The sequence below is a fragment of the Trichosurus vulpecula genome, chromosome 5, assembly GCF_011100635.1.
Source record: "Trichosurus vulpecula isolate mTriVul1 chromosome 5, mTriVul1.pri, whole genome shotgun sequence".
NCBI classification, from domain to species: domain Eukaryota; kingdom Metazoa; phylum Chordata; class Mammalia; order Diprotodontia; family Phalangeridae; genus Trichosurus; species Trichosurus vulpecula.
The window spans coordinates 298,631,884-298,651,539 of NC_050577.1; the positions used below are offsets into that span (position 1 = coordinate 298,631,884).

Here is a 19,656-nt window from a genome sequence, read left to right on the forward strand (position 1 = left end):
TCTGCTTGTTATTTCTTTCTTCTCTATTCCCGCTTACTCTGTGCTCTGACCCTCTCAGGAATATGATGTAGCTAGGAGAGAAAAAAGAAAGACTTTGGGAAAGGGAGAGGGGAAAGGACTGTTCTGTTTTAAAAGCCTAGGAAAACCACCTCGTTGACTGACACAGCTGGACTTATGTTGAGATGAAGTAGAAGGAGCTCTGGACTCGGAATCAGAATTTGAGGATTGAATACTGGCTCTGCCGTGTTTATTGTCTGTGTACAGTTGGGCAGATCCATTTTCTCATCTGTAAAATGGGGTGATAACGCCTATACCCTCTGCTTCATTCATTCATTCAAAGAGCATTTGTTAAGCGCTTGCTGCGTGCCACTCGCCCAAGTCAGGATGTGACTGTCCTCCAAAATAAACCCCAGCCTCTGCCCTCAAAGAGCTTACCTTCTACTACCCCACACTTGGATGTAAGGAAAGTCTTTATAAACATTTAAGGGCTGCACTAATTTGAGCTCCTACAACTCCCCTCCCTGGGTCTCTGTTTCCTCATCTGTCAAATGGGAGGGTTGGACCAGATGGTTTCGAAGGTCCCTTCTATTTCCTTCTCTCTCTTCTCCCTAGCTAGCATCTTTGTATCATCAACAAATTCAAATGGCATTTTAGCACAAAGATATTTTTCCCAATCCTGGGGAGGCAGACCCCTCAGTGCACTCACTCTCTGCATGTCAAGAAGGAGATTAGGGGTAGTGTATGGTAAGACACCAGTGTGACCAATCAAGTGTCCCGTAGGAACTCATTTCATTCTGTTCTTCTTTCAGGGGTTTATGTCAAGGGGGTCTGTGTTCTGTTGTTTTTCAGTCATGTCTGACTCTTCATGGTCCCATTTGGGGTTTTCTTAGCAAAGATACTGGAGTGGTTTGCCATTCCCTTCTCCAGCTCATTTTACAGATGAGAAAACTGAGGCAAGCAGGGAAAGACAGTAATTGTGTGAGGCTGGATTTGAACTCAGGTCTTCCAGATTCCAGGCCTGGCACTCCATCCACTGAGCCACCACCTAGCTGCCCTATAGAGGTTTATAGTTGTCTTCATCTATGTGAAGGCCATCTTGTGGAGATTAAGCTCGTTCTGCTTGACCCAAGAGGGTACTGTCTGAAGGTGGGCAGGAGATGGACTGAAGTTGGGGAGCCGGGTATTGGACTTATTAGGGAGCAGGGAGAGTGATCTCGAGGCTCATGGGTAACAGGAATGGAGTGAACGTTAAAGGAAGAGAGGCCGCAGGGCAGCGGAAGGTCTGGAGGTGGAAGAGGGGCCGAGAAGGATGCCCAGCCCTCCTCCTGGCCGTGAGGGTCAGGGAATGTGCCTTGGAGAGGCAGCCAGGAGATGAAAGCTGGGTCTTGGTGAAATGATAACAGAGTGAACTGAGAGGAGGGACGGGATCACAGGCTCAGTTTCAGATCTAGAAGGGGCCTCAGAGGACTCTCACTTTACAGATAAAGAAACTGAGGCCTGGAGATGGGAAAGAACTTGCCTAAAGTCCCATAATTAGCAAGAGGCAGAGCTAAGAGTTCAGTTAATGTTCTCTGACTCCAACATGCAGAGGTCTTATAGATCCATCACAGTCCTTGGGGTCCACAAAGAGGGGACAGCACTGGGGACAAGGGAGGTCCTGATGGGAAGGTGATGGGGAGAGAGGCTTTGTGGCCAGAAGCCTGGGGTCTGGTCTTCCCTGGTCCTCCAGGGGGAGGACATGCCCCCTGGGTGTTGGCAGAGCCCTGGTCATTCATTGCTAGTTCAGTTTTGATTAGAGCTAAGAGGCTACCGGGGAAGGTAGTGAGTCTCTCATCAATGGAGAGCTTTAAGTGTGACTGGGTGGGCCAGGCTGGACTCCAGCTGCCACCTAGGGCCCTTCCGACCGAGCCTCCGATTAGGGTGTCTCTGTATTGTAGGCATGGCGTGCAGGGAGGTGGGCCTTTGAACCTCAGATCGCGGCTTCCTCTGGACACTGTGGCTGTGCCCACTGGCCTCCCTGAGAGGACTCGAAGTGCTGCCCGCTGGAGCCTCGCGTCTGGACGCTCCGAACGGCAGGACTTCTTGTTTAAATCTCATTTGGTTCTCACAACTACCCTGCATGGAAAGTGCCTTTATTCTCATTACCGAGGCTGAGATGCAGCCACTCGCCCAGGGGGGTGTCCTTCTGACTCCACAGACCCCCCCCCACCCCGGCCCATTTTTGTGGCCCAGTTCTCCTGATCTAGGAAGCGGGGTTCAGGCCCTAGATGGCCTCGGGGTACGGGGATCCTGGGGTAGGCCCCTCTGCGCAGGCCACAAGCCAGGTCCTCCCGACCCCAGGGCCCCCTCCCCACACTCTGCAGACCAATCAGAGGCCCGCGCCTCTCCCCCGTGACAGTACTGGGGGGCTGGTCTGAGCCCAGGCTAACAGATCCCTGGGGCCAAGGGGCTTCTGCGCACTCAGACTCAGAACCGTAACTGACACTTACAGAGCACATGGCAGCACCGTCTCACGTGACCCAGGCCAAGTGATTGCGCCTTGGACCCGTGTGTATGTGGGGGGGGTTGGGTCTGGAACTGAATTGTGCCCATTTTACAGACTAGGAAAGCGAAGATAAGAGAGGTAGAGCAAACCGCGCAGCTGCGGGATTTGAGCCCAGGTCCTCTTAACTCCAAGCCAACATACTGAGTTTCCTAAACTAGGAAGGGCCTTAGAGGTCATCTCAACTAACCAGGTCATTTGACAAATGGGGAAACCAAGGCGGGAGCAGGGAAAATGAGGGTCTTCTCTCGGCCGACTGACCTAATCCTGGGCAAAGCGAGGAGACCCCTTGGTCACCAGCCTACCCAGCACTAAGTCGTGTGATTGACACACCTTTCTGCCCAATAGAGTATTGGGAAAGAAGGCCCAAAAAGTCACGACCAATAGCGCTCGCTTTTGTTGACGGGCGGAACTTCTTCATTTCCCACCAATGGCTTTGAGGGGTACACGGAGAGTGACGTCTGCCCCAGCCAATGACGGCCAGCCTCCCCCCCCCCCCGGGGGGTGTCCCCCCCCTCACCTCTTATCTCTTCAGAGGTAAATAAGGAAACGGGCATAGGTGGATTCCGTTAATTAGACTCTGCCGAACGAAGGGAAGGGTGCTGGTGAGGGCGTAGCGCGAGAAGGCGCCTTCAAGCTGCCGCAACCCTCCCCCACTCTTCCCTGTAGTGGCTGCGACAGAACGGGTCCGGCCGCCATCATGTTCTAGTTTCCCCTTCACCTCAGTACGCGACCGAAGAAACGGCCTCTGTGGGGTCGGGGGCGTGGCCCCGTGATTGGCGCAGGCGTGCCGGCCAATCTCAGCTCGCTCAACCGGACGGTCCGAGCCAATGAGGCGGTGACGGCGGCGAGGAGCGAAGGGGAGGGCCGAGGGCTTGACGGGCAGTCGCGCCGGGCCAGTGGGAGGAGGGCGGTGGCGGCGCGTGACCAATGGCGTGCCCGAGGAGGCGGGCTCCTGACTGTTTGTGTTGTGGCCGGGGCGGGGGGAGGGAGGCGGAGGGGGAAAGTTTGTTTATTTTGTTTTGAGTTTCTGGGTCCGCGGCGCTCGCGGAGGTGAAGCGGGAGGGAGTCGCCCCCGCCCCCTCGGGCCGCGTCTCCCACGCCGTCTCCTCGGCCGGCGGGGACTCAGCCCAGCGCGCCGCCGCCGGCTCAGCGGTGAGTGAGCGAGGGCCGCCCCCGGCCCTGCCGCCGCTGCCTAGGCCCTGGAGCCTGGAGCGGCCCACCCCCGGAGCCCGGAGCGCTGAGGGGCGGTGGCAGCGGGGGCGTGCCGCGGGGGCGGGCTAGGGGTCAGGGCGAGGGCGGGGGGGGGGGGGGGGGGCGTCGAGCGCGCGCTAGTCTAGTCAGGGAGGCTCGTCCCGGGAGGCCCATGCTCGCGCCTCCTGCCGGCCGGGGAGGGGTCAGTTTGGGGAGGGGTGTGTGGCGGGGAGGGGAAGGGAGGTTGCGGGGGTGGGGGTGTAGCGGGCAGGAGGCGGTGGCGACGACGGAGGAAGGGGGAGGGGAGAGGAGGGAAAGGTTAGGCGCGGGGCGCTGTGCGCGTGCGCGCCTCGGGGGGGCGGGGGCCGAGGCTGGAGTGCGAGCGCGCAGGAGCGGGCTCGCGCTCGGCGGGTGGTGGGAAGGAGCTCGCGCCCGCAGTGAAGGGGAAGGGGGTGGGGGGTTGATGCGCGAGCGCCGCGGGAGCCTCACTGGGAGGATCCGTGTTGGGCACGCGCGGGAGGAAGAAGGAAGAGGGAGGGCAGCGGTGCGCGGCTCCCGTGGGAGTCACGCGCTGGCAGGTGTGCGTGCTAGTGGGGTGGGGGCAGCGGCGAACTCCTGCCCCCCTCCCCCGGGGGAGAGTGCGAGGGTGGGGATCCTCCGAGCAGGGGCGGGGGAGGCGGAGGCCCCGGGGGCCTGGCATGTTGGAGCTCGGAAATTACCTCGAGGAAGGGAAGGTGGGGACGAAGGGAAGGTAGGGACGGGAGCCTGAGGAAGAGAAGCGCCCTCCCCTCCTCTTTTCCTCCCTCCTTTCCCCCCTTAATTCTTTTCTGCCTTTTCCTTTCCCCTTCCTTCCTTCTCCTTCTGTGCCCCTCACTTGGCCCGGGCGCAGCTTCCTCGTCTCCGAAGTGGGGGGGCTGGCCTCAGAGGCCTGGGAGATCCCCACCCTGGCCTTGTGACTCTGGTTCCTGAGCCTTCGGTTAATTCGCGGTCTCTTGGGCAACTCCTAAGGCTCTAAGTGGTGGAGGGAATTTCCATACTGGGCTGCCTTACAGCTTTCTGCAAACGACGGGTTCTGACCAGAGGGAAGATGTTATACCGCAGCCATTCAGTCCACAAGCACGTATTCAGTGTCTACTGTGGGCCAGGTATTGGGCAGGCAGAGATAGGCAAAACCGGCTCCTTGCCCTCAAAGAGCTCCCCTTCTGATGGGGAGATGTAAGAAAACAACTGGCCTCCTGGCCAGGGCCCTTTGGGGGCTAATTAACTTTGGGAGGGTTTCCTGGCAAAAAGGATTGGATTGGGAATCCTAGACCTTTCTCTGGCTTTGGGGCCCCTGGTCCACTCCTCTTCTCGTAGGTGAAAAGCTTAAAGGGGTTGCCAGCTTAGTGTCTGTGCAGATGACTGACTCCCAGATCCACATCCAGTCCCATCTCTGTCCTGATTTCTCGGCTCCCTTGTCCAGCTGCAGGCTGGGCATCTCTGCTTGGCTGTTCCTTAGGCATCTCAAATCCACTTCAAAGTGGAACTCACTTTTATGCCCTGTACCCCCAGCCCCAAGTCACCTGGGTCCTTTGAAGTCATGCTTGGTTCATCACTGTCCCTCACCCCCTGGTGTCTGGTTAAGTGCCATGCCTTTGAGATAGCATGGCATAATGTGTAGCGTCCTTGGCTTGGAGTCAGGTAGCCTTAGCTTCAAATCCTGCACCTGATCCTGGTCAAATCACTTACCCTCTCTGGGCCTCAGTTTCTTCATCTGTAAAATGAAAGGGCTGGACTCAATGACCCCAGGGGTCCCTTCTCTGTCCTCATGCCACAGCCCTAATCACTCATCTTCCACCTCCTTGCAGAGGCTCCTCACCCTTCCAGTCCCTCTTCCTCACAGCTGTGAAAGTGATCTGGCTTGGGCAGGTCTGACGGTGACTCGACTGTTCCAGAAGCTTCATCGGCTCCCTCTTGCCTTGAGGACAAAGAGCAGCCTCTTGTTTGGCATTTAAAACCCTGAAAACCCCCTCTCAGGCTCATGAGGCTACAGACCAACGGACTCACTTGTTGCATCTTGTGTACCCCATTCTACCACCTCCTGGAGAGGCCTGGGCTTCCCCTCCAGGACACCTGTCCTGTCTCCCCCATTTGATCACTTTGTATCTGGTCACTTGTCTGTGAATGTTGTGTGTCTTACCCCCATGAGCTCTTGGAGGGTAGGGACAGACTCTCTCCCTTTTTGTCATCATATCCTCTAGCACAGTGCCTGGCACAGAGGGTGCTTAATAAAAACTTGCTGATTGACTGCCCAGGGTCATACTTGGAGTCATTTGCAGAGTCCCTGGGCTGCTGGTATGATGCAGCATCAGGGCTGAAATCTTCGCTTTTTCCTACCTGTGCTGCCCTGGTCAAGTCCCTCAAACTCTCTGGGCCATATATAATGGATCTTAATGATCGAGTGTTGGGCCCCTTTCAGATCTTCACCTATGGCCATGTATGATTTTTAAGCCCCACGTCTCCCTCATCTGCCCCTCATCTGAGCTTGTTGGCCGCCGTGTTAGAAGGGGAAAGCTCGAAATGGGAAACTGTCATAGAGTCAGGGTGACATTTGGGTAGGTCTAGTCAAGGAATGGAAGACATTGAGAAGGATAATGGTGCTCAGCAAGCAGACTGGAAATGGCAGCAGCTTTGTAGCCACCTGAAAATGCCAGGAGGCTGCTGGGCAGGCCAGCACTTGGTGGACCTGTGAAAACAGCTCATCCTTTTTTGTTGTGATGAAACATGGATGTTTTCCTCACCCTTCTCCAAATGAGATGAGAAGGAAACATTTGTTTGGAAGCCCTGATTCATACACAAGTTCCTGCAATACAGTGGCCATCCTAAGTGTCAGAGATTTAGTGACCAGGCTCTGGTGGTAGGGGATTACAGTTCTCTTTTTGTGGTTCTGCTCCAAGATTCTTGGCAAAGACAGCTGACCACCAACCCCAGTTGCACAGAAGCACTTGTGAATCATGAGAGGTCACAAGTGGGCTCCCTAAGCCATTACTGAAGGTCTTTGGGAGGGGTCTGGTGCTCCTGAGCAGGCCACCACCCTTCCCAGGCCCCATTCCGGGCTTTCCATGCTGCCTTGTCAGTTAACCTAAGCAGCCCTCCCCTCCAGTGCAGGCTAGGGGGTGGCCCAATTGGGGGCCATGACTGGCATGCCCCCCAACCCCATCAGGCAGAGAGGCTGCACCAGATACTTGTACATTTGTTTAGAATCCAAAATTGAGTGTTTTTAATACAAATACTTAATTCAGAATAGTTTCATTGGGGGGGGTAGGGCTGGAGCACAACTTTATGATTTTTGTTTATATAGGCTTTACCTGAGGCAACAGTATTATCTGGGATGAGTATCCACTTGAATAGTATTGGGGGACCACTCCCCATACAAGGGAGAGGGAGAAGAAAGGAAGAGGGGAAAGTGGGAGAGAGTGGAAGGGCCTTAGGAAGAAGAGAAGGCAGAAGTTTATTAAGCCTCCAGGTGCAGCTCCCCCTGCTTAATTATTGGCGGAGACCAAGGGTTTGGATAAAGTGGGTCCCTGACTTCATTCCCCTCCAGTTTGCGGTTCTGCACAATATTACAGTCAGTGAATGAGTTAGGTCTGAAAGAAGATGCTTTGTGATGTCTGAGAGGCAAGGTTTCATGGAGGAATTGACTTTGGACCAAATTGAGTTGGACTACATTTTTTTAAAATTGTTGTCTTTTGTGTTTCTATCATGATCATTTTGGGATGCCTGCCCTTCCTCTTCCTCACACTGACCTTGTCCTTAAGATAAAGAAAAATAATTTGGCAAAGCCCCCAGGTGCAGTGAGTACATTCTGCCCTTAGAGTCACCTCACTGCCATTAGAAGTACAGCTCTAGACCTGGGAGAGGCCTTGGATATCATGTAGGCCAACATTTTCCTTTTCTGGAGAAGGAAACTGAGGCACCCAGAAGTTGTCACATAAGCAGTAAATAGTAGAGGTGGGATTTGAACCCATTTCTTTGACTCCAGGTCCAGGGGTCTTTTCACTGTACTATGTGGCCTCTCCAATAGAGTGCTGCTCTGAATTGTGTGGGGGTGGGGAGGGGGCGGAGAGGAATGACCTTGTTTTCTGCCTTTGACTTCCTTGGGCTATAAGCCCAGGAGTGGGACTGCTCAGTCCAAAGATACGCACTGTCGAGTTGCTTCACTAGCCATAGTACCAAGTTGGCATCCAGAAGAGTGGTGCTAATTCACAGCTGTTCTTCGGCTGATATGTGTCAAGCTCCTGCTGTGTGCTAGGTTTGCCTGACTTTTCACAGCCCTGCCAACATGGACAATAAATGGCTTTGATTCTCTCTGCTGTCTTGTATGGTTTGAGGTGGAGTCTGAGTTGTGTTCATTCCCATTTCTCTGTAGAATGAGTGATTTCAAGTGTGTTTTCAGATGGTCATTGACAGTTTGCAATCCTGAAAACTGTTCACCTCCTTTAACTGCTTATCATTTGGGAATGGCTTTCAGTGTTAGGTATTTGTTTCACCTGTTTCTGTATATTAGATAGGACACCTTTCTCGGTAGAAAAAAGTACATTTTTCCCCCTCTTGACAGTTTCTCTTCTGGGGCAGCAGGGAGCCATGGTGGATAGAGGCTGAAGATAGGAAGACTCATCTTCCTGAGTGCAAATGTGACCTCAGACACTTAGCAGCTGTGTGACCCTGGGCAAGTCACTTAACCCTGTGGGCCTCAGTTTCCTCATCTATAAAATGATCTGGAGAAGGAAATAATAGCAAGTATCTTTGCCAAGAAAACTCCAAATGGGGTCATGAAGAGTCAGATACAACCGAAACCACTGAACAACAAAAAGTTTCTTGTCTGTTGTTTATGTAGTTAAAATTATTGTTATAATTTCTCTCCCTCATTTGGTTAAGATAATTTTCCTCCAGAGGTAATTGTGAAAGACACTTCCTTCAGTGCACCGCCTAATTTTTTATACTGTGACAACTATTATATTCAGCTTGTATACCCATCGGGAGATCATTGTGGTATATGGTTTAACCCTAATTTTTCTGCCAAACTGCTCTTTACTTTTCCCTATAGTTCTTGTCATATAGGGAATCCTTTCCCCAGTAATTTGTAATTTTGATGTCTGCTGCTATAGATGAAGATTTGGTAATGGTATGTTGGGTAGAAATTCATCAGGCGAAAAGCAGAAGTGACTGTGAGGCAGAGAGATCAGTTTAATGAAAGGTGTGACTGAGGATCTGTGCACAGCATATTTGAACAGAGATAGCATGCTGGAGAACAACACCAGATCAGGAATGGCTGAGAAGAATCCATCATTTATACGGAGCTTCCTGTGTGCCAAATATTACCTCATGTGATCCTCACAACAGCACTGGGAGTGCTGTTATCCCATTTTGCAGTTAAGGAAACTGAGGCAAACAGGTGCAGTAACTGGAGCAAGGTCACCCAGTAAGGGTCTGAGGCGAAATACGAATTTGGATCTTTCTGGCGCCAGGCCCAACACTGCACTGTGGTGCTTCCCAGTGCCTGCCACCAGATTATGTGGGTCTAGACTGTTTCTCAAATAAGTTTGAACTGGGTTATTGCAGACTGACTGTCTGCTGCTGGCCTAAGAATTGGATCCCGAGTTAGACTTTCTTCTTGAACCTGGGTATTTGTTTCAAATGTTTTGCAATAAAAATTAAGCTTTTCAAGTCTTTGTTTTTCAGTTTGATTTTAAGAGGCTCACTAAATAAATACACAGTTTAATTTGATAATAGGGCAAAGCAGTTTACTCTAGAGAGGCCCTTGGGCTTTCCTAGTTGGATCCCAGGCTCTTGGTTTAGTAGGAGAACAGTGGATCATGTGTGTGATACTTGTTCAGGGAATATATTTGCACAGAAAAGCTATTGAAGGAGACTAGAAAAATTGGCCTTGACAGCTCCCTAAACACTTCTTTCAGATTTTCTTACACGTAAAGGCCTTAAGGAACGTCTGTCCTTTTCTTCATCATCTTGAGCATTCCCTGACGTCTCCGACTCACTGCTCTTTCTCATTCCCTTCTCCCTGGCCCTTTGCACTCTCACTTTTTTCCTTTCCCCTGTGAAAGCAAAGGCTCATAGGCCAAGGTAGCTGGATGGTGGCATGCATGGAAGGAGGTCGGATATAAGAAAACTGGAAAGCAACAAGAACCTGAACAGTTTTAAATGCCGAATAGAAGCCTTGCCATTGAATCTGGAGGCCATAGAGCTCATTGAGGCGGGGTGGGGGCTGGGGAGAGACATGAGCAGACTTGGGACTTTGAACATCCCCATCACAGCTCAGTGGTGAATGGATTGGATGGAACTCGAGACTGTTGCTGTAATCCAGACAGTGATGAGGGCCCAGACCAGGGGAGAGAAGGGGACGAATGGGACAGGTGTTGTGAAGATAGAGATATGGGAAGGGGCGGTAAGCGCAAGTGAGGAACTGAGGGTGACGCTGAGGCCGCAAATCTAGAACACCAGGACAGTGGTAGCTCCCTCCACTCTAAAAGGGAAGTTCCGAACTGTCAGGGGAAAGGACAGGTTGGCCTGGCCAAGCCTTTGGTACATCTCAATGGCAGTTCAGCCTGCCTGAGAGCAATTGGAGATGCGTGCTCCTGAGAGAGCAGCTCTGGGAATTAGTCTCTGCTTCTCTGCTCTGCTTTGCCTTGCCTCTGTCCAGGGGAGCACATCCATTCTTAATGACGTCAGCGCTCACTTTGATCCAGATGCAATGGGAAAGGCCCTTGAACAGAAATCAGGAAGTTGGGGGTCTGCCCAGGCTATGTCTTCAACTGTCTCAATAATTTTTTAAGTCATTTGACCTCCCTGGGCCTTAGCTCTTCATCAGTATCATGAAGGAGTTAGATGGGTAATTTCTAAAATCTCTTCGAGTTTAGAAAATTCAGTGATTCTAAGATTTCCAAACCTCAACCTCTTGACTCACTCTAGGTTTGCCTGTCATGTGCAGGGCCTTGTGCTTAGCTCAGCCTGGACTCCCCAGGGTGCACCCAAACTGGGGTCCTATACTGCCATCTCCCCTCTCTTCCATTCCATAAAAAAAAGATACAAGCACTCTGGGTTTCCACATGTGTGCCATCTTGTCCCGGGACTGAAATCTTGGTGTCATTTCCTGACCCAGTTTTTCTCTTGCACATCTGGTCAGTAACTAGATTCTGTTCATTCTTCCTCTGTAAGGATGATTGCTGAAGCTGTCCCTTCCTTTCCATCCCCTTTGCTGTCACAGCTCAGATTGTCTGCTTTATGTGTCTTCCAGTAGTCTGCCAAGTGGCTCTTCTTCCTTTAATGGAAGATAATACTGCAGGAATCTGTAAGTTTGCCCTTGTGGGCACTCCTTCCATTGAAACAGACTTCATCCTCTCTCCTCCCGAGTAGATGGTCTCTGTAGCCTGAAACGTTCATCTCCCCGCAGCTGCTCTCACCTGGCCTCAGTTGGAAGTCCATCCCATCCTGGGAGGGCCTGCCAGAGCCTGGTCTAGCCTTGGAGAGTCTGAACCACCTCTGTGACACTCCAGGGGCTGCATCAAACTCAAGTGGAAGGGGCAGATAGGGAGGCAGAAGCTTCTCACAGGCCCCTTTCCCCCTAAAGAAAGCCCTGCCACCTTTCAGTAACTCGTTAGGGATTGTCCCCACTCTGGGCCTCGCCTTACCCCTTCGCATGCTCTCCTAGTAGGTCCATGGCCTTCACTGCGGCCTTTACTGTCTGCTCCATGGAGTGTGGTATCTACAGGTTGGCTTTGGGGCCTTTGCTCAGTTATGCAATTGAGCCATTCGATAATTAATAATCATAATAAATAGCACTTAGTGCTTAGTGTGTGCCAGGCACTGCGCGCAGTGCTTTAGAATTATGTCATTTGATCCTGATGACAGCCTTGTGGGGTGAAGAAATTGAGGCAAAAAGTGGTTGCCTAGAGTCACACAGCTACAAGTGTCTGAGGCTAGATTTAAACTCAGGCCTTCCTGACTCCAGCTGCCCCCAGTCAGGCAGTTGCTTGGTCTGTCTATTCCTTTCCCTAAAGACCCAATTCCTTTCTCCCTGAGGCCTTCTTAAAACTGCCTCCACCACTCATTTGGCACAGTTCACTACCTTGAAATAATTTTTGTTTGTCTTTAAATTCCCAAGTATATGTCTTATGTCCCTAATGGGATTTAGAGGCCCTTCGATGAGGAGATAGGACTTTAAATCCAAACTGCCTTCTTCTCAGTGTTCTTGGGGGCAGGAGAGCGTCATCATTTGGAAAGCAATGGGATTTGGAGGCCTAGTGAACAGAGTGGGTGGCAAAGCTGAGTGTCACTGCCAGAGTTGGGGAGTGGTCTGTAAAATAGTAACAGCAACTTTATTTTGTGGCTTGAGAGGGACTTTGAGGACAGTTTGGAGAAGGAATTCCCAAAAAATTCTAAGTCAGGAGTGGGGAACCTGTGCTAAGTCTTGGCAGTATTGTTGAGATCAGCAGCCTCTAAACAGGGCCCTTTGGTAGGACACCCTCAGCTGAGCATGAGAAATGCCCTCTTGTGAGTGACTGACCTGCACTAAACTGAAATTTGCAGATTGTCTTATAGGGGCGACACAGAAAGACACATGAAGTAACAGCTTTCTCATAGGATAATCTAATAGTTATTTATTTCAAACATTCCTTTAATGCGGAGGGAATATTTTCCTTATAAAGACGTACTTAACAAGGTTTATTTTCTTAATTATAATCCTTAGGTAGAATTTGGGCAGTAGATAGAGTGCTGGGCCTGGAGTCAGGAAGGCCTGAATTCAAATCTGGCCTCAGACGCTTAGTAGCTATGTGACTCCAGGCAAGTCATTTAACCCTATTTGCCTCAGTTTCTTCCTTATAAAATGAGGTAGAGAAGGAAATGGCAAACCACTCCAGCATCTTTGCCAAGAAGACAAAAACACCCAAGCAGGATCACAAAGAGTCAGACGTGACTAAAATCACTGAACAAAAGCAAAGTTTAAGATGATAGAAAGAATCCCATTGGAATTTTGGATGTGATTGAAATCTTGTTTTGTCCATAAAGAGCTGTATTATCCTTTTAAGGAAGAAGTATTTGAACAATAAATATAAGCTAGTAACTCTTCTTTTGATAAAAAACAAAAGATTTTATTATGATAGGGATATAAGAAATTCATGGTGTGCAGTGCCCCCCATATTGAACTTATGGAATCAGCTGTAAAAGAATGCTAAGCAGTGCAATCCCTACTAGAAAGTTAATACCTACTCTAGCTTAACCGTGCGATCAAGATCATTCTCATGCTCTCTCTCGCTCTCACTTTATTTTACAGGACTTGGATTATAGAGCTGGAGAGGGTCTCTGATCATTGACACTTGTTTATCTGACTATTTGTTTTAACAAACTGCCCTAAAGAGGTTTTTGTAACTCAGAGAAGGTACGAGGAGAGAATTCTGACTCGGCTGAGCAGCAGTAGACTTCACTAGGCCTTTACTGGCACTAGGGTTCACTTTCTAGCTTAAGGTTCTGATATAAAGCTGAGTCTAAGAGAGTGATTGTTAGTCTAGATTAGAAGGTGGTGACTCACTGGAGCTTATCTTGGAGAGCCAGAGTAAAGGAAGTAGCCTTTTGATTCCCCCCCCTCTCCCTCCCCCCCCCAATCTACTTAATGGCATTTGGCATTGGCCAGCTTCCTTCAGTGCTAGTGAAAGGGACAGCGGGGCGGAGTCCTCAGCCAGCAGGGCTCAGGTGTCCTGGGCAGAGGCCTGTTCTCTTAGGCTACTGAAGGCTTGTCCAAGCTACTATAGAGGTTATTGAGTCTTACAGGAGGGACTGCTGTCAGCATAACTGGGCTACTGCCTGAAACTGAAGAAAGGCTAGTGGAGTAAAAAGGTTTTTGTCTTTCTGCCTGCTTTGCTTTTCTTTGAGTTCCAGCAGCCCCTAACCACCTTTCTTTGGCTGTTTATCCTGTCTTTGGATGTTTTTCTTTTGTTTTTGTTATAATGGGGAGGCAGCCAGCCATCTGTTTTGGACAGGACCCCTCGGAAGTTTCTTTACTTGTGTGAAGATCACCCCAGATCCAGATTCTTCAGCTTTGTATCTTCAGGTGCTGGGGGAGGTATATTGACCATCTCTGCTTTATCATGTTTGTTCTTTGACAGTGGAAAATAGAACTTCTCAGCCTGAATTACTCATCTATTTGAGCATCTTTGCTTGGTGGGTAGAGTTGGGATAAAGGGAATTTAGCTGATCTTAGTGGATAGTGTCTAATAGCCTGATGCTCCCCCATCTCCCATGTAGAGGCATCTGCCAAGTGGTGTTGTTATCTGATAAAGGTCTGTAACCTCCCTTTTAGATTATAAGCCTCCTGAGGGCAAGAACAGTATTCTTCATCTTTCTGTGCTCTGTACCTAGCACAGTGCTTTCTAGGTAGTAAGGTAGTTGCTTGATAAATCGAGTGTTTGGATTTGAAACTTTTGTTCCCTATGAACTTCCTTTGTTCCCATCGGCCATAATCGCACAGGTGCCAGCTGAGTGAATGCTCCTAGTGGTGCCAGGCTCTGGAACCTTGAAGGCCCCCCAGGTGTAATGAATGTGTAGGCAGTGGATTGGCTGGCTGCTGAACTTGCCCTGGCGGGTGGGGTGCTCAGTCTAGGCAGCGTCCTTTTCTGTAGGGGACGTCTTCATCTGTCCCATCTGTGAAGCTCCCCGACAAGCAACATTTCTGCTGGAAATGTCCTGCTGACATTAGAGCATCCTTCTCCTCAGCTCAGATGCTCGAGGACTGAGAGCTTTACACATCCTTCTTCTTCCTCTCTCCTCACTTCCCATTCCATGCTGGGCCTGCCAGTTTTTTTGCCAAGTCTGTGTGCTTTCTCCTCCTCTGCCCCTTATAAAGTATTTCCAGGGCTTCAGAAATCAGCCCCTCTGGGGCCCCTCAAGGTTTCAGAGCCTGTAGTTTCTTCTCCCTGAAGTTTGTTGTTAACATCGTTTATGAAATAACACTCCATCATTCCCCTGGGAACTTGTAGTGTTCCTGAGCTGTTCAGTTGTTTCAGTCATATCTTTGTGACCCCATTTGGGGTTTTCTTGGCAGAGATACTGGAGTGGTTTGCCATGTCCTTATCCAGCTGATTTTACAGATGAGGAAACTGAGGCAAAATGTTTTGCCAAGGCTCACACAACTAGAAAGTATCTGAGGCTGGATTTGAACTCAGGTCTTCATGACTCCGACCCGGCACTCTGTGTCCTCCTCCACTGAGAACCGTTCCCTGAGTGTATCACCTCAGAATTCCCATCCGTGCCTGCCTGCCAGGGCCCTCTAGCAGTCCTCCGTGTTCACCTGTTTGAGTTGTCTGCTCTCCTTTTATTTGCTTGGGCACCTGCCCCTTCAGAAGGCCTTGTCCTCTTCTCACTGATCTGTGGTCCAGATTTTAGGATTTCCCAGAAGCTTGTATTCAGCCATCAAACCAGATCATGGCTTCTCCTTTACATGTGGGCACATGTTCATACTTGATCAGTAGTGGGAGGCATGGCCAGAAAGAGAAAACAGGCCTTGTTCTTTGATGTTGTCTTTCTGATCATAATTGACACTCCCATGATGCTCTCTGGTTTGCATAACACAGACATATGGGCTCTGACAAACTCAGTCATCAAGACTATCAGGTGCTATCGATATGGTCCCCATATCATAGGTGAAGAAACAGAGGCTCGGAAGCTGAGGTGACTTACCCTGGCTTATACCCCTGGGGAGGAGCTGAGGTGACGCTGAAGTCCAGAACACACTTTCTACTAGGCCACACTTCATTTTGCTTCAGCAGGCCTCCCTTCGGCACCTACGGTGTTCCCAGAATCAGGCTGGACACAGACTTGAAAAGATGGAAACAAAGCCATGGTCATCCTCCGAGAGCTTGTGTTTGCAAACTTGGGGGAAAGCTTTCCTTGATGGAAGACCCCCTGGGAGGGAGCAGGGGATGCCCCTTCCCAGTGCTAGTACCCCTCCTTCCCACACTACGCTGAATAGATTTGTTTTATTAACCTTACATCTCTGCGCACACACGCTCACACACACACGCACACCTCATAGGTACTGGCCTCTCCATTAGAATGCAAGCTTATCGTGGGTAGGGATAGTTTCATTCTTTGTACCTATTCGTACCCTTCATGCCTAGCACATAGTAGGCACTTAAGTACTTGTTAGTTGATTGAGGAGAGAATACTTGAGTAGAAACATGAATATATACTCAAAGTGGATACAAAGTAATTAATTGGGTGATCAGAGCAGAGTTTCTGTAGGAGATGCAAAGGAAGGACTTTGAGGCCGAGATGAGGAGGGCATGCATTCCAGGGATTGGGGGAGAGGTCCAGTTGAACTGGAATGAAGAGTTTATGAAGAAGAGTGATGCCTTACAAGGCTGAAAAGCGGAACTGGAAGCACACCGCCTTTGCTGAGGATCTGTACTCTTGAACTGGATTATAATCCAGTGAGATGAGAGCAGCCAGTCCAGAAACTGGGAGTTAAGAAGACCTGAGTTTAAATCCTGCCTCAGACACATATCAGTTCAAAATAGTTTAGCCTAAGCATTCTTTTTCAAAATAGTATTTTATTTTTTCTAATTATATGTGAAGACAATTTTAACATTCATTTTTTAAAAATTTCAAGCTCCAAATTTTTTCCCTCCTTCCATCCCCTCCCTTTACCTAAAATGGTGAGCAATTTGATATAGGTTATATGTGTACAGTCATGTAAAACACAGTTTTGTAGTAGTCATGTTGTGAGAAGAGAGAGAGACCAAAAGGAAAAACCACACAAAAAAAAATAAAGTGAAAATAGTATGCTTTTATCTGTCTTCAGATTATATCAGTTCTTTCTCTGGATGTAGATAGATTTCCATCTTGCATCCTTTGGAATTGTCTTGGATCATTGTATTACCGCGAAGAGCTACATTATTCCTAGCTGGTCATCGTACAATGTTGCTGTTAACTGTATGCAATGTTCTCCTCACTTCCCTCAGCATCAGTTCTTGGAAGTCCTTCCAGGTTTTTCTGAAGTCTGCCTGCTCATCATTTCTCATAGCACAGTAGTATTCCATTCCATTCATATACCAGCAACTTGTTCAGCCATTCCCCAGTTGATGGGCATCCCCTCAGTTTCCAGTTCTTGGCCACCACAAAAAGAGCTGCTATAAATATTTGTGTACATGTATAGCCTAAGCATTCTTAGAGAAAAAGTCAAATGGATGAAGAATTCCTTTTGTCCATTGCATGGTGTTCAGTTCAATAGCCAACCCTTAGAGCCTGTCAAGTTTATTATGGTCCATTTTGGACAAATAGCAAATGGACAGTGAGTTGAGCCCATTGTTGAGCTGGGAGTGCAGACTGGGTGCTTTTGGGAAATTGAAAAGTGATTTTAATGGCCCCCAAACTTCTTCCTGAAAAAGGGCCATATTTTTTGAAAAGTGTATTTTTATTGATAACTTTTATTTTCATTTCACCTTCATTTCCCACCATAACCCTCCTTCAACCTGCTATTAGACAGCCAACCCTTATAATAAAGACTTTTTTACAATATGAAGAAAAAAAATTTCAGCAAAATTAACCAACATATCACAGATATTTGCGGCTCCCTCACCCCCCAAAGAAACTCTGAAGAAGGGAACGGTGCTTCTCATGTCTCGTCTTTGATCATAATTTCCCAATATTCCATCTAAATGGTTTTGCTGCTGCTGTTGGGTTTTTTTACATTTACAGTGTTATTGTCACTGTGTATATTATTTTCCTGGTTCTGCTTATTTCACTTTTTATCTGTTCCTGTAAGTCTTCCCACACTTCTTTGTCTTCATTAGGTTCATAGTTGCTTATGGCAGTTCTGTTTCATTTCATTCATGTACCATGGCTGTTCAGCCATCCCACAATTGATGAGAATCACCGTTGTTTCCAGGTATTTGCTACCACAGATGGTTCTGCTGTAGCTTTGGGTGTACGTGAAGCTTTTCTCTTTTTTATTCACTGGTCCAGCAGTGGAATCTCTGGATAAAAGCATATGGGCATTTCTACTTTCTTTGCATAATTCCAAATTGCTTTCCAGATTGGCTGTACAAATTCCAAGTTCTCCACGCCTTCTCCCCCTTCCCCCAGCATTAAGTTACATATTTTGACATCTTTAAGGTTCATCTTTTTAATATCAGTATATTCTGTTTATTGTAAGACACGGCACACTCCGTTCTCTGAAGAGTTTAAAAGGAGTATTACACGGGAGAGGCCCCAGGATATGGGCTGCAGTAGGCAGCACAGTGCCAACAGGAATTTGTCATGAACACTAGTAATTATTGAATGACCTGATTCAAAGAGTTGCCCTTCAACCTGAATGAGTTACTATAATTATCCTAAGAACCTTCTTAGAGTAGAGTGGATTGTTGTCTACTATGGTTCCTACACCCTTAGTCATGGTTTAATTTTTTCCCCACAGCCTAATAGTGTGTTGTTAACTTCGTATAGCATCTTTAAATGTTAGTATTTGTCCTTCATCACCCAGAAAGCTTGGCTGCTTTATTATTTTTTAAATATTAAAATATTAAATTAAAATATCAATTCAAATTTTTTTGCTTATTCAGTTTGACATAAGCAGAAACTTACGGAAGGAGTATTTTTGAGGGACAATTAGGGATTTCTAATTGAGCTTTCTTTTTCTGTTGTTAAATGATAGACCTTTGTAAATGTAATCTGTTGAATTAGAATTGAATTATACTGCTTCTCCAAATTAAGTTGATAAACTTTATAATTTGGGGTTGTTGGGTTTGCTTTTTTGGTAGATGGTTTTAAAATTTAAATATGTACGATTTGAGTACTGAGAATTTGCTTTAAACAATAGCCACATACTCAGTTCCAAATGAGGAGGTCCTATGCCCTTACCTGGGGCCTCTCTTGGCTCTGAACACCTTTTCTTTATATACTTTAAGAGAGCTGAAGTTGTAGATACTATTTTCCTGTGCTTTAAATTTTCATTATGTTATATGAAAATCGTTTCTTGGTTTTTTATGTGTTTTTTTCCTGTGGTTAATAAAACGCAGTTATTAAATTCTATGTATTAGTGACACTACACTTTATTTCTAGTGTGCTGCAACAATAAATTTGCCACTAATGTTGTTCTTGATTTTATTTTTTGAATTCCTTTCTGCATAAACATCCAGAAAAAGTATCTTCAGGGAGAAGGGTATGTGTGTGTATGTGTGCATGTGCATGTGTGCTTTCATTTTAGCAAACATTAAGTGCCTGCTATGTCCAGGATACCCCAAAGACAAAAATGAAACAGTTCCAGGATCCCTTACCTTCAGGGAGCTTATGTTGAAGGCCTCTGTGAGTGAGGGCGATTCAGAGTATAGACAGTCATTTCAAGAAGGCTCAGAGAAGCTAACTTCTGTTTGAGGTGGGGGACAGTCCCTGCACAGTTAGCAACAAGCAAAGGATTCTGGGAGTCAGAGGTGCAAAAAGCGTGTGTTCTTGATGTGGGGGATCTGACCACTTGGATTGGAGAGTATGTAGGGAACCCTAGTACTGGGGTCCACCTCATTGATCATCTAGGCCAGCCCAGGGGTCAAGGGGCACCCACTAGAACATACCCAACAAGCCCTCACGCAGACCGTGGGGAGCCACTACCTCTCCAGGCAGCCTCATTCCACTTTGAGACCGCCGTCATTGTTAGGAGGTTTACCTTTTTGGAATTTCCACTCATTGCTGCAAGTTGGGGCCCAGTCAGAACAGATCTAATCATTTGTCAGATTGATGGCCATTTAGGTCCTCGAAGACAGCTATCTTCATGTCCTCCAGAGTCTTCTTTCTCTAGTCTAAATATATTCCTTTAACCAGTCCTCACGTAACACACTCAAAACCCTTCACTGTCCTGTTCGCCCTTCTTTGCACACTCT

General features: G+C 48.3%; 1 protein-coding gene across 1 annotated transcript in view; it reads left to right on the forward strand.

Annotated features, from left to right (window-relative positions):
• Nucleotides 1–3,638: 3,638 nt before the first annotated feature.
• TNRC6B (trinucleotide repeat containing adaptor 6B) overlaps nt 3,639–19,656 on the forward strand; it is a 229,753-nt gene continuing 213,735 nt past the window's right edge. The window contains exon 1 of the mRNA XM_036759875.1: nt 3,639–3,697. The gene's annotated coding sequence lies outside the window, so the exon portion shown is untranslated. The remainder of the gene's footprint in view (nt 3,698–19,656) is intronic.